The sequence below is a fragment of the Meleagris gallopavo genome, chromosome 8, assembly GCF_000146605.3.
Source record: "Meleagris gallopavo isolate NT-WF06-2002-E0010 breed Aviagen turkey brand Nicholas breeding stock chromosome 8, Turkey_5.1, whole genome shotgun sequence".
Lineage (NCBI taxonomy): Eukaryota > Metazoa > Chordata > Aves > Galliformes > Phasianidae > Meleagris > Meleagris gallopavo.
Window position 1 is genome coordinate 6282136 of NC_015018.2, and position 14231 is coordinate 6296366.

Genomic DNA, 14231 nt, shown 5'->3' on the forward strand with positions numbered 1-14231 from the left:
ACCACAACCCTTTTCTCTTAGACATGTGAAAGCACACATACACACCAATGGCTGGTCAGAATTACAAAGTAATAGGAAATTTTATTCCAAGAAATAGTTCGGTCTTTTATTGAGAGCCAACAATGGTACAAAAAGAAATAAATTAGTTGAAATACGTTCTGTCCTTAGAAACGTGTTTCCCTTTTGAAAGCCTGGTCATTGTAGATACACGGGCTTTGGAGGTTTTTTCAAATCATTTAAAAAGAGGATAGGCCTCTGTAAGACTTCCATTCAGCATTGCCTGGTAGAAATAGAGAGGACTGTGTGCTCTTTGAAAGTGTGGCAGCAGCCAGCTGGGAGAGGCCACTTCTCATGATGGGGGAAGATATCACAGTGAAGTTGATTCCAACAGAGGACATCTTTTTGTCTGTTACAAGAGGTACAATGTGTTGAGAGAACTAGATTCAGGTTTTTTTTTAATCTCCTGAAGACTTTCAGTAATGACTTCAAAATGTGACCACTTTCTTAGAGAAATGGTGAAGTAGGAAGAAATCTTTTAGGGATCAGCGTGGATCCATTTATTTTTACTTCTCTTTACAGTAAATATTGCTAGCTTCTTAGCTGAAGCTCACAAAAACTTGGCTTGAGTATTTTGTATTTGCCTGTACTGTAGGCTAGTGTCTGAAATAGCAAATAGAGTTATTAAGGCTTCCCCAGTATCTCCAGATTGCCTTACTTTCACATCTGTATGTCTGCTCTAGATGGGCTGGAGCTAGCAGGCTTGAGTGGATTTTACAAGCACACCTCCACGTATGTGTGACAGAAAATCAGCTTACACGTAATCAGTTCATTTCTCTGGTGCGAAGAAATAATAGCTTGCAACTGGTTTCCATTTTCTAATGATCTCTGTGCATTGAAAGAGTCATCAGCTTTGTTCCATGTAATTGCATTCTTTAAATGTGGCTATTTGTGGTAGATTATAGCTTGCAAGTACAAACGCATTTGAGTAACCAACAGACAAAGCTCATTGGTTCTCCTTTTAGCTTTATCTAAGCAGCTTCCTTGGTTTTAGTGCCATGACAGCTGGCTTATATCCATGAGAAGAGATGAAAGCAGTGCAGAGTTGTGCTCTGATTCTATGGGAGTATTCAGTTGTCTTGATCTCGTTCTTCTATTTCTTGGGTTATGTATTAATATAACTACAGCAGCTTCAGCTTCCGCTGATGTTAAATATTTCTGAGGAAACTGCAGAATTAACATTGTAGAAATAGCAAAGAACTCAATGCGAAATACCCCCAAATCCTTTCATTATGCACTGTGTATTTAAAACATTACATTTAAAATAAACGTTAAAAAAAGTATTGGTATTAGAACAGAGACTTGAGGAAGATCTTTGCTGGTTCTTGCTCAAGACTGAATCATTCTGAAAGTCAATGCTGATCTTACTGTCAGCACATCAACTAGCTTACAAACCCAAGGAGAAAAAGTGGCAATTTTTAACCTTTAGTTCTTATGTAGCAATATGGGCTACAGATAACTCTTTTTTCCGATTTATTAGAAGACTTTAGTGGTAATTCGGTTTTCATGCTAGCTTAATCTTCAGCTCAGTGGCTGCCAATTACAACAGAAACACAGTGGTGCTGCTTTAGCAATTATGGTCTCAAGGTCAAACAGAAATGGGAAGTGACCACTCCTGTCTCAGTCTTGGGCACCTTGATAAACACAGGAGTCCTCAGTCACTTATCTTGCTTCACTGAAAAAAAAGAGCCAAACCCTTCAACCTTTCCCAAAATATGGATGGCCGTTCATCTCTTTTTGCTCTTCCAAACACTTGCTTCACCAGTATTTTCATTTTGAATTCCTTTAATGTGCTCATAACTCTTTGTGGTGTCAGAAAACATGTTAATGAATGCCTTTCATGACAGAAAATGTGAATATTTTACTGAGCTCACCACGAACCTCTCTCCTAAAAGCAACATGCTGTCTTTATTTTACCTTTGAATATGACTTGATGCTGACACGCGCATGGGTACTGTATATTTAAAATGTGAACACTGTTATTTATGTAAATGAAAGAAGGTGTTTGTTTTTTTTTTTCCATGATAAGGGAGCTCCTTTTAAAAATACATCTCAGTGTTGAGTGGGGGGATTGTTCCTGTGCAGTGCTGTGTTAACTAGCAGCTCTGCATCCCAAACTGTTAATGGTGCTAGAGAGATGAGAGCGATGAACACATTCCCCCCGCTGCGTCCCCGTGCAGACAGTCCATTGATACGCCTCATTTGAAGCCACATCTTGCATAGAGGGAAGTGGAATTAGGCATCTATCACTTCTCGCAGGAAAAGAAATAATGAGGATATGTACAATGGACTGTCATAGGAAAGTCCTGTTCTGAGAGGCAGAGGGGATTACAAATGAAGTACGCATTTGGTTTATTTTCATGTGCCAGTGGTGCTGACTCTCCAGAACTGGTCCTACTTCCCCCACATTGTCCCTAATGGTGTCCCAGTAATGGTGGCATGCAACTGGTGACTTGTTTTCACTGCAGATGGGAGGCTGTCTGTGCAGAACTCATAGTTCTGAAGGGTGAGTTGCCTGAGGGCCCAGAATGCGGCCTGCCACTGTGATTCTGAAGGAGAAACTTGAGGACTGTATGCAGCTCCCAGTAAGAAACTTGCAGCGTTGCCCTCCCCTTTTGGCTGCCTCTTGTTACTTGCAGGAAGCAGCACAGCAGGTCCATCTGCCAGGCATGGGGGCTGCTGGCGTTGTGCGAGAGGCAGCAGAGAGCCTGCTGTAAAGTATTTGGGTTTTTTTGTTGTTTTTGTTTTGAGCAGGTACTATACAAAAGTATTTGAGAGACATTTCAAGGCTGTAGGCATGATGTGTTTGAAGGACAGCAGATGGGAGAATGCAAGTACTGTTTCTCTTGGGCATCTCTCCTTTTGCTGAGGCTAGTCAGAAGTAATGCTTGGATATCAGATTTTGTGGGATTGACCACGTGGCTGTCTCTTGTGCTGGAGGTCAGTTCCAGAAGCTTCCAGAAAGCCCACAAACATTGCACCAGCCACAAGTTTTGAACGTAGTGCTGTGCAGGAGCACTGTCTGACCACATGTTCCTTGTGGGCTGTTATTCTGCAATAACCTTACGGTACAGAACTGTGCTAGTGGCCTAGTGACTTACAAAACTCTTAGTTGGCTTAAATAAATAAGTGGTGTTGTTCTGACAAAACAAAGTGCGTGTTTTTCCAACATCTGGGAAAATTTGTGGCAAACTTCAGAGAAGGAATTTGGCGACATGGTTGAAATATCCATGGTGAATGACACCATTGGGCTATCAACTTGTCACCATTCCTCTTTAGTAATAGCTGAAGAAATTCAAGCTAAACTGGCTGTGAAAATCCGAAGGGAATAGGGGGATGGTTTAAAAAATAAACCACAACTGAACAAAAATCCTGAGTGCTCAAAAAGAAATCTCATGCAAATTTTCCTGGAAATGTGCAAGCATAAAGTGCTTAGTTGTCCTTAGTGCTGGAAAGGAAGATCAGGGAGCTTTCTAGTTAACATCAAACATAATTATTTCTTTACCAGTTGCTAAATGCTGACCATAAATACCACATAATGTTTCTAATTATTCATGTCTCGAGGTAGTGAAAGTGGTCTTGGATAGTTAAAGGAAGGATACAGCAACTTAGCAAGGTACCTCAGTGCTACTGCCTGGCTTTCCTAGCAGAAGCATGAAGTAGATAGCAGCCCCTGACAGACAGGAGCGTATCAAGATAGATTACTAAGCATTTACAAGATAGATCAAGCAGAACAAGAACTTCATTTGAGAAATGTTGCACTAATGCTTCACTAGACAGATCTCACAACTGTGGAATACTAATAAATGAGGCGTTATTGGTTAAATAAAGAGTGAGTTGGAGGTGTTTGTGTCAATACCTACGTATTACAGAAAAGTACTTACACTAGAAAAGGAAATTTTTTCTAACATACTTCTCCAGTTTGGCAATGCAACATACTTAAGAGACCCACGTTCTGAAAGTTTCTTATTGACTACAGTCATTTTCTGCAGAGATGCACAAAGTCATAGAGTGGCTTAGGGTAGAAGGGACCTTATAGATCATCCAGTTCCAACTCTGGTGCAGTGCCACCAGATGAGGCTTCCCAGGGCCCCATCCTGTCTGGCCTGAACATCTTCAGGGACGGGGCATTCACAACTACCCACTGAATAAAGAATTTATTCCTAACATCTAACCTAAATTCACCCCTCTTTTGATTTATATCCATTCCCCTTATCCTATTGCTTAGACTGCATAGAAAGTGGGTCCCCCTCCTGTTTACAAGCTCCCCTTAAGTACTGAAAGGCTGCAGTGAAGTTCCCCTGAAGCCTTCTTTCCTCCAGGTTGAACAAGCCCAGCTCCCTCAACATTTCTTCTTGAGAGAGGTGCTCCAGTCCTCTAAGCATCTTTGTGGCCTTCTTCTGGACCCACTCCAAAATCTCTGCAACTTTCTTGGCCTAGGGGCCCTAGGCTTGGACACAGTACTCCAAATGGGTCCTTACAAGGACAGAGTAGTGGAGAATAGTCATCTCCATCTCCCAGCAGGCCACATCTCTTCTGATGCAGCCCATGGTACTGCTGGCCTTCCGGTTTGCAAGTGCACGCTATTGGCTTGTGTCCAGCTTTTCATCCACCAGGATCCTCAAGTCTTTTTCTGTAGGGCTGTTCTCAAGGGATTTTTCTCTTAGTCTGTACTTCTATCTGGGACTGCCCTGACCTGAATGCGACACTTTACATTTGGATTTGTTGAACCTCGTTGGGTTCACATGGACCTATGTTTTGAACCAGTCAGGGTCCTCTGGATGATGTCCCTCCCTTCTGTTATGTCAACTGCACCATTCAGCTCGGTGTCATCAGCAAATTTGTTGAGAGTACACTCAATCCCGCTGTCTGTGTCATTGATAAATATGTTGAAGAGTCCCAACATGGACACCTGCTGCTCCACCTGGACTTAGATCTGCTGATTGCTAACTTTCTGGCTGTGACTATTCTGCTTGTTATCTACTGGATATTCCACCCTTCAAATTTTCTCCAATTTAGAGATGTGGCATCTTGTCAAAGGCTTTTTGTAAGTCCAGGGGGATAACATCAGTTGCCCTTCCTTTGTCCACTGGTGCTGTCAGTCTGTCATAGACGACTGCTATACTGGTCAGATGTGATCTGTCCTTGCTGAAGCTGTGCTGGCTGTCTCAGATCACCTCCTCATCTTGCACGTGCTTTAACATCTCTTCCAGCAGGGTCTGCTCTATAATCTTCTTAGGCACAGACGTGAGACTCATTGGCCTGTAGTTCCCCAAGTCGTCTTTTTTCCCTTTCTTATGAATGGAAGTGATGTTTTCCTTTTTCTGGTCATCAGAACTTTGCCTGACAGCTTTGACTTTTTCAGATACGATAGAGTGGCTTCGCAACTACATCATCCAGTTCCTTCAGGACCCTGGGATGCGTGTCCTGTGGCCTCTTTCCCTCCTCCAAACCCTGCCTTGAGGTTCAGGGACCCGAGAGACGTGGGAGGCCTGACTGGTTGTGAAGACCAAAACAAAGAACTCATTGAATACCTTAGCCTTCTCCATATCTGCTGAAGTCAATTCTCCCTACTTGTTTGTCAGAGGGAAATCTTCTGGATCGTTTACAGCTTGCCGTGTTGTTTTCCCAGCAGATATCCGGGTGATTGAAGTCCCCCATCAGGGTGAGAGCCTGCAAGTGTGACACACTGCAGCTGAAGGAAGAAGGCCTCATCAAAAGGCCCCCCTTGATCAGGCGGTGTGTAGTAGACCCTGACTACTAGATGTCCTTTATTGGTCTGGTCACTATTCTTAACCAACAGGCTCTCAACATGTTCTTGACTATTTCTCAGAGGGAGCTGCTTGCAGTCTATTCACTTGTTAACACAGGACAGGCACAAGGGTTGACCCCTACTTTGCCTATCCCTTCTAAAAACCTTGTAGCCCTAGAATATTGTGTTAGATGCTTAACTGGGTTGTGTGTTAAAAAAAAAAAAAAATCATTTTAGTTTGAAAGTAATTGCCAGTGCTGACCCTTGCTTCTGGTGTTCCTCTGTGATGCTGCTACTCCACAGTGGTATGAGGCTCTCCTAACTGCAGCATCAACGTGCATCTCTCCAGTGTTTTGAAGGATGGACAGGCATTAAACCACTTAGATTCGAGGCTTCCCTTGGAAGAAATTTGTGTGCGGAAAACAGGTTGTCAGCTGCAGTGCTGAGCTGGCCTGGTGATGGCTGACCTTGTTATGCCATTCACAGGTATCTGCTGTTTTTACTGTTTTCCGTTTGCTGAGGAGAGAGGGGGAAGGAGCAGATATATAAAAATCTCTTTACTGGCATTTTACAGTGGATACATTTGCTCACCAAGTGCATGTGATTTATACGTGCCGTGCAGTTGTGATGTGCTGCTCTCCCACAGTGAGGGATTGTCTGTAGCTTTGGCAGCAGTGAAGAAGACTGCAGCTAATCCTGGTAATCCTCTGGCTTGTTTATGCTGTACATATTTATCTGTTGTAAATGTATGTTTGATAGGTGGGAGTTCAACAAAAGTGAGTTTCTCTAACTTCATAAGGCAGCAGTGGTTGCCAAATTAGTTCTCAGGAGGAGAGAGGTCTCTGCAACCTTAAATACTGCAGGGAGTGCTGCGTGCACAGCCCTACTGGCATTTAAATAAGCCTCTGTGCAAAATCCGTTCTTTACTGAATGCAGGAGAGATAATTTGCAGTTATCTGTTAGCCATAAAGCTTCAGCAATGCTGTGCATTTTGGAACAGTGTTACACAGAGCTTCAGCTGAGCCTTTATCCCAGGCTGACAGCAAATGCTATATTATCTGCGTTAGCTCGGGCCACCTTTATACCTATTACAGTGATTTACAACAAACTTGTGCTTCTCAGAACGGAGAAGGGTTTTATCGAGGACTTTGGAAGTTCCTGTTAGCCACAGCACGGGTGTTATTGCTGCAAGTCCCATTATCATCAGATGAATTACTAATGCGTTGCTCACTGCGCTGCAGCGTGCGCCCACAGCTGCAAATTGAACAGAGCTGGCTGACAGCATCGCAGAGCCTCTGCGGAAGGCAGATAAATGGCAGAAGTTTAGAGCAGGGTTTGGCTGGGGAACTGAATTCCACTGGATCAAAAGAGATACACGGAGTTTTCAACGCTTGTCTGTTTGACTTCGCTTGGGTGAGAACTAGACAAGTGGGTGCTTAGAGACCTGAAAGGTGTCTCTAGAATTAGTGCAGGGATTTAGAGCCTCCCAGGGATGTTACATTGCTAGCAGGTGCCTCTTCACCAAACAGAGCAGAGGTTTAAGCTGTGTTTCCACTCAGCTGCATGTCCTGACGGTTTCTCTTGGGAATAAGCATTGGTCTTCAATTAGAAATACTGTCCAGAGAAACACTTTTTCTCCAACTTATATTTTTTCATAGGAAGCTTCTGCTTCAATAAGTCCTCACTTTGAGAAAGGAAAGAACAGCACCTTCTTCTCCCCCCTCCCCCCTTTTTTTTTAATGGAAGGTTTCTGACCTGCTGTATTTTAGAGGATATGCTACTGTGATAGCTTGGATATCACAGAAGTAAAGCTCCTGTGAGTACTTCTCAACAGAGATCCTAAATCCTTTAGAGCCAGAAAGCCGTATCAAAGCTCAATTCAAGAATCTGAGGCTTTTGCTACTGAGTAACATGGTGTTTCTAAGGCACCTTGCTGCACATAGGGAAGCTGCGGGTAAGCTGTGATGGCTGAATTAAAGGCTGGTTCCAAAGCCTGGGGACTTCAGTGGGTCCCCACTTAGCCCTTATGTTGTGCTTTTCTTTTGGTAGGAGTCAGCACGAGGGTCAGAAATCACTTCTGTTCTGCCTCAGGGAGCTGCTTTGGATATTGTTCATGCACAGTTGAGGGCTTCCACTCTTGCAGCATGCGTCTGCCTCTCATAATGTGTGTAGGATGGCCAAAACCAAGGTGCTGCATTTACATAAAGAAAACACAGGAAGGGCTCTGGTGGATGGTTGGGAAATGGAGCTTCTGCACATAAACTGTTCAGTGAGATCCTTCTGTTACTTGCAGTGCCATGGAGGAGAAGAGTTTCTTTACAGGTGACAATAAACATAAAGATGGATAAACAAGTTGGCTAAAACAGCGTCTACAGAGGTGATCATCCGGCCCTGAGGAGTGTGGTGGTAGCAGTGTAGTTCACTCGTACATCAGTGTCCAGTGTTAAGGGATGAAGTGCACCTTCAGTATGTTGATGCAGATGGGTGAGGAGTGCCTGAAACCTCTGAGGGGCTGGTGCTGCTCAGCACCTGCTGGGATTGCTTCTGGTTTCTCTGCAGGATCAGCACCTCTCGGCTGGCTGCTTTGTTTACTTACAAAATAAAGCAACAGAAGCCTTGACTCACTGCACTCCCCGTTTTCTCCCAAGAGGTACACTGAAGCTATAATCTGCACGCACTCTGGGAAAGAAAATGCCAACATAAAATCAACAGAAAGATATACAGTTGTTTCCTTATGGTTCTCTCATTTAACTTTGGTAGTGTTCAGTAATGACAAAAAGGTGCTTTGTGGCTGGGGCAGGAGTGTTTCTGTTCTGTCAGAGGGGAAAAAACAAAACCCTGTGCACTGGTGGCTGGCTCAGGTGAGGAAATAGTCAGCATCACACTGATCTGCCACTGGAGCAGAAATGTCAGAAAGGATAGTGAAAATTCACTGATGGTAGCAATTATATTGATAACCTACCATTCCCGGAAGCAGAGAAATCAATCTTGCACCGACAGGACTCTGACAAATTTCTATGAAAATCAGAGAGGAATCAATATTCATTGTATGATAGAAATAGCTGTGAGGACTCTCTTGATTTTCATGGATTTTCCCTTTCTTTTCTCTCTCTTTTTTTTTTTTCCCATCCAGACAAGGTGGTTGAAAATGCTGTAAATGAGAAAACCAAGAAGCGTTAAAAACAAGTGTCATTAGTCATGTAGAGTAGCTGCCTGACTAACCTGGCTTTCTTTATACTTTGCTATACATGGTTTTCTAATGGCTTTGGCATTTGGGAAGAGTACTCTCCGAGTGCCCTGTCCTGTGCAGAGAAATGTAGGGGAGTTATGTTTTTTGTACTGAGGTTTACATTTGGGGTTTGTATTTTTCTGTTTTGTATTTCGTATGCCAGCTCTGGGTCAGACCATTAGAAGCAATTTACCTTTTGTCCTGGCATTATTTAGCTGCAGGAGTTGATTGCTCTGTTGAAGGGACATGCTCCTACGGCTTCACCCCCCTGACTGCTTGCAGCTATTGCCAGAAAATGGCTTCATTTGGTTTTCTACAAGTTTTGGTGCCCCACAAGCTGTTTTACCTTCCTTCTTTTCAGAGAATTTACGGAGAACTTCTGCCACCTCACAGTCATCTCAAATTCTAGTTTCCAGCCCTTCGGTGTGTCACCAACCATACATTTTGCACTGCATTTCATTTTGGTTTTCATGCGGTAGTGGATTTTATTTTAGTTGCAACACATATGGAAAGGGAGCAGTTGGACCTCAAGAGAGCTTTCCGTTTTGAAATATAAGCGAATTTATGATTGGGAAGCTGAAATGGAAACAGTGTTTTGAATGCACTAAATTTTTTCTTTGGATTTTCAGTTTGTTCTTTTGAGCCATTTCTTTTTTAACCTACTTTAGAGTGGGGAGAGCTGTAGAAATGTTCTGACACCTGTGAGCTGAAATGGGTTATGTGAAATTACAGTGACGGAAATAAGGGAATAAAGTTAACTGTCCCATCTGCATTCTGTCGCTTTCTCATTATTCACTACACTGAGAAGAAAGCAAACTATTTGGCAAAAAAGAGTAAGTTAAAAAGACTTACCATCAGAATCCTACCAGATTAGAAAGGACTGCAAAAGACACAAAGACGATGATTAAAAGTTCATGAGCTGAAACCAAATTGCACAACTTTGAGAACTTGCACCTTTCAGCAGAATGAGTCAGAAAACTGGAGGCTTTGGGGATATGTTAGGTCCGGGAGCATTAACTTTGACTAGCAATTGCTAGATGAAATGTTGAATAAAATCTCTGCTCTTCAACACCATCTCTTAGGAAGTGCAGATGAGGCCAACTGTCTGGGCAGAGTGCTGGCTGTGTATTGCCTGTTGACACGATGGAGATGCACGGTGTGAATCAGAACTGCTGGAGAGCCAAACCTGAGAAGGTTTGGACATATTTATTCCTGCCAGGAACAAGAGCCAGGCCAAAGTCCCATACCATGCAAAGCACTACATGTCTGTAGAGAGCAGTGAGTGCTAGAGAGCAAGAGGAAAGTTTGCATTACTGTAATGAGAAAATAATGTAATAATGTCATCATAAAGATCTAAAGTGTCTGCAGAATACACCAAGGGCCTCGTGCTGTCTGCTCTTTCCCTCGTGCTGTGTTGGTTGATGATGGTATTTAAAGGACAGCGAGGGGCATAGGATGTGCTCTTGTGGGGTTTCCTGAGGCAGCAGCACCAGGGATGCATCCTGCAGGAGCAGGGGTAGGTAAGAGACCCCTGACACTCACTGCCTGCTGCTGCTCATTCACTGCCTCGCAGCTGCCCTAATTCCTTCTCTCTCATTAAGAATTTCTGCCATTAGAAAGACAATCCCAAGGAGAAGTAAGAGTGTACTGCTGTGACTGTAGTTCAAAGAATTGTTCTACAATAAGTGGATTTGAGGAACATGCTCTTACCATAATTAGAATATTGCAACAGTCTTTGCAAATCTTAATTAGCAACACCAGATTAGCAACTCAAAGAAAACTGTAATGCCAGTAGCTAACAAGCTTCTTCTGAGGCAAAGGAAGCTAATCCCAAATTACTTGCAATTGATTCGCACACTGTGGACATGAAACAGAGGATGTGACTTCTTAAAAAAAGAAAAAATAAATAAAGAACTGCTTTCACATTTATTTCACTGGAAATGTATTGGTCAGGATTGCTCCTTGGGTTTATAAGCTAGCCAAGCTCTAAAAGGCTTTTAACAGAACTTAGAAACTTAGTGGAAAAAAGAAATTCCATAATGCAAAAGAATTTTTGAAATGAGATTTTTTTTTCTCAATGTTGGATTAGCACAAGCAGCCCATGTTGAAGCATTTCATGAGTCCAATCTGCCTGTTAGTCATGTAAATCAAGTTCACGTGAAGTTTCTCATGTATAGCATCAGCACAGCTTAGGGGCTAACCTGCTGGAGAGGAACTTTGTGGAGAAGGACCTGGTGGACAGCAGATAGACCACAAGCCAGAAGTGACCTTGAGGCCAAGAAGGCTGGTGGTATGCTGGGGTGCATTAAAAAGAGCATGACTGGCAGGTTGAGGGAGGCAACCCTCCCCCTCTAATCTGCCCTGCTGAGTCCACGTTTACACTACTGTGTCTGGTTCTGGGCTCAACAGTTCAAAAAAGACAGAGATCTCCTAGAAAGAGTCCAGTGATGAGCAACAAAGATGATAAAGGGCCCGGAGCATCTCCCATACGAGGAAAGGCTGAGAGACCTTGGTCTGTTCAGCCTGGGGAAAAGAAGACAGAGAGATCTGATCAATGTTTATAAATATCTAAAGGGAGGTGGGGAAGCAAAGGGATGAGGCCAGGCACTTGGTAGCAGGTAGCGATAAGGCACAAGGAGTAATGGCCTTAGAACATCGGAAGTTCCGTGCTAACATGCAGAAGAGCTTCTTTACCATAAGGATGATGTAGCACTGGAACGGGCTTCCTGATATGTGTGGAGTCTCCTGCAGAGATATTAAAGACCTGTCTGGATGCCTACCTGTGCAGTAGGGTGCCTACTCTAGCAGGGGGGTTGGACTCAGTGATCTCTTGAGGTCTCTTCTAGCCCCTGCAAGTCTGTGATGTCATTTAAAACAAAGAAGGCATTCTACTTCATCAAAAAGAACTGTGTTTAGGAATGTTGTAATATCCTGCTCATTCAGTTTTGGTATTTTTCAAAGAGAAATTACTGTAAATGACTATTTCCATGAGTAGCTGGGCTTTAACAAAGTATTGTTTTTGCAGTGAAGAAATATCTGCTTGTATTATTCCTACATAATTTTCACGGAGAGCGATGCTTTGTAGGAATTGATACATTGTGGTTTGGCATCCTGGTGCGTTTTTAATGTTTCAGCAAAGCAAAACGTGTGCTGAACCAGTCATGCCTGGAATATTCAGTGTCGCGTGAATGTTTCTGTTGTGTGTAACCATAACTTCTCTCTTCTGCTTGTTGTAGATATTTCAGCATGCTTTGGCATTGTTTCCGTCTTGCTGAGTGAATGCCAAAACATAGCGCTCTGTAACTGTAAATTCAGTGCATTTTTTCTTTAGTTTGTTTGTCAGCCTTCCAAGGCAGGCCAGCATTGCTTACCAGACAGCAGGCAGTGACTGTTTGTAGGGCTGGGAGCAGAACAGCAGAAGTTTAATTGCTGGAAAAGACATCACCAGCTGGCCCCTAAACTTAAGGACTACTGTCTGGACAAATGAGATGCAAGCACTTATTATAGGTGATTGTATCCAGCAGAAAAATGATAGATATGTCTTTATTATCTCCATGAAACACAAGTATTTCAGAATGTGGAACAGCTTTGTGTAATGAGGTGGATCTCTGTCTTTCCTCAGGATTTTGGGATCCTTGGCATTTTTTCATTTAGTTCTATAACCTGGATGTTACTGCTTCTCTTCTCTTTCTTTTATTTTTTTTTTAAGTAGGGCTATTTTAAATCTGGGAAAGAGCCCTTCTATTTGGCAGCACCAAATCCTAACGTAGGCAACCAACAGAGTATATTACATGAAAATACATCTTTGTTTTATATCCATATAAAAAGTTAGTATTAAACTCTTTGAAACTACTGCTCTATGTAAAAATATCTTATTCTGCTTCCATAAAATTCCTTCGTTTTCCTCTTTCCTAAATACAAACAATGAAGTTCAGATACCCCATACTAATCAAGTTGTTAAATGAGTTTGTGCACTAAAGATGTTGAGTGTCATTTTCAAAGACAGAAGTCTCTTTAGGCTTTAGACAGCATTCTTTAGGCTTATTACGCTCCAAGGTAAGGGTGGCCTTCCTGGGCTTAAAAGCAAAGGTAAGCAACTGAAACAGAACTGGGGGGGGGAAGGAGACACCCACAACTTTTTAAACTTTACATTTGGTTTTTCTGTCTCAATCCTGTGCAAAGGCACTTTTTAAAAGTCTTTGAATACAGAGATGTTGTTCTAGTGCAAGGTCTGGAATAAGACATCTTCTGAGTGTGTTCCCAGTCACCGATTTTGCTGTTGGGTTACAAGTATTGATTGAATTCAGTCAACTTTCCGTTTCCATGCAAAAATTTTTTTGTTTTGTTTTGCAGTGGTGGTTTTGTGTCATTGCTGAGGCATGTTTTAGCACTTGATAGACAGCATTAGAACTGAAGCAGGTAAATCAGCAAGGGAAAATCCAGTCTGTTGTCTAATCCAGAGAACTGCAGAGACAAATCTGAGTCACAGACTTCGCTCAGGCTGAAACTTCTCCAAACTCTCACCTTAGGTCTCAGCCTCCTCTTAAATACGGAGCCTTCTTCACATTTTGCCAGAGGATTCCCAGGTAGTGTTTGCAGCCCAGGTCTGAAAGCCTCTGCTATGTGCTTGTCTCTGTGGCGCTGGCAATTTCTTCACTCCTGTGGTGTGGAAGGGCAGCACCCTTGAGGAGCTATGGCATGTGGTCTCCCAGGCATAAATCCTGAAGCAGACATCAAGCATTTCTCTATTCTGTGTCTTTTTGTGCAGCCCCTCTGATGAAACTTTGCTTCCCAGATTTGCACTAAAGGTCCTTAAGTCTTCTTTCTTTTTTTTTTTTTGGTCTGTTTCAAGAAATGGTCATTTGCTTTTCTTTCTGAATTGGCTTTTGGAAAAGTCAACCATATGCCTCATTGCTTGCAAGAATAATAAATACCTCTGAGCTTTGGCAAATCCTTAGCTAAATGACTCCAGGGTCAATGTTCTCTAATAGTCTTAGTCAGTTGGTGCATGCTAATTTCTGAAGGAAAGGGAACAAAGGTGATGTATACTGAAGTACGACTTTATAGTGGCTTTTATGAGGAGGAAATGTTTCCTCATAAATCCATCAAAGGGGCTCTGTGCCCTCTTTGGACCCATTTTCACTTGACCATTCTGAAGTTAGGGTTCCTGCAAAATTCAACAGATTGTAAATT